The sequence below is a fragment of the Sinocyclocheilus rhinocerous genome, unplaced genomic scaffold (assembly GCF_001515625.1).
Source record: "Sinocyclocheilus rhinocerous isolate Xijiao unplaced genomic scaffold, SAMN03320098_v1.1 scaffold82, whole genome shotgun sequence".
NCBI lineage: Eukaryota > Metazoa > Chordata > Actinopteri > Cypriniformes > Cyprinidae > Sinocyclocheilus > Sinocyclocheilus rhinocerous.
In genome coordinates this window covers 917,150-918,233 of record NW_015644168.1, presented here as the reverse complement: position 1 = coordinate 918,233, position 1,084 = coordinate 917,150, and positions in this window count along the sequence as shown.

The following is a 1,084-nucleotide window of genomic DNA, read 5'->3' as shown; positions in this document are numbered from 1 at the left end:
GTGTGTGTGCATGTGTATATGTGTCTGTATGTATGTGTGGCAGATTTGGATGGAAATTAAGATTGAATGCATCAATTTCTAAAAGAAATATGCATTTCAGTTGAAAAGAAAATCATAATTTAATAGAAAAACGACTTTTTTTTGGCCAAATACCCCCCAAAAATCTTTGTTTTGATTTGTATAATTGAAGCTATTTCATGTAATAAAAACTTATTTAAAAAAATATTTCATGGTAAGAACATAATGCATAGCATAGAGGGTTTTAATAACACTGGCAATTTATTCCATGCAATTGTATAGGCAATTATAGATTTATGGGCAAATATTGTACAGTAATTCCTAGTGAGGTATGCTGATCTCTAACATATCAAAATTATTTACTAAATAACTTGGAACCAAATTATTAAAAACGTTTCGGGCCTAATTAAAAAAAATAATAATTTTAAGCGGCAGCTTAAACTTCCACAACTTAAATAAAAGCGAGGATAAATGATAAGTTCTGCAAGTTAGGCCAATCTCTCTTTCTCTGTGAACAAACACGGTACCAAAAAAAAAAAAAAAAACTCAAATCAAATGTATGAAATAGAAATAGGAATCAATACTTTCATTTATGTAGTAGGCTATAATCTTCATATTATCTAGCATGTCTCGGCTGTAGCAGTGTTGCCAGTTTAGCAATTTTGTTGCTAAATTTAGCAACTTTTCAGACTACACCTAGCAACAAATTTAGCTATTTTTAAATTTTATTTGGCTACTTTTAGCAACTTTTCATAAGTGACTCAAACAATAAAAAGGCACACATTTTCCATCTAAATTTCACAAAAAGAGGAAACCAAAGATGCCTAGAAGTATACAACATCACATGAATTAAGTTATTGCTTTTTGCAGTTGTTCAATTTGATAATAACAATAATAATTTAATAATTGTTCATTTATGATACACCTTGTTAGTAGCTTGTACCTGTGATTGTTGATCAGTTAGTACACTGTAAGAAAAATATCTAGAAAAATGGAAAAGGTACTAGTAATTTTCCAGGACATTATCCGTTATCCATTATCCATTATCCGTTGTAACCCTGTAACC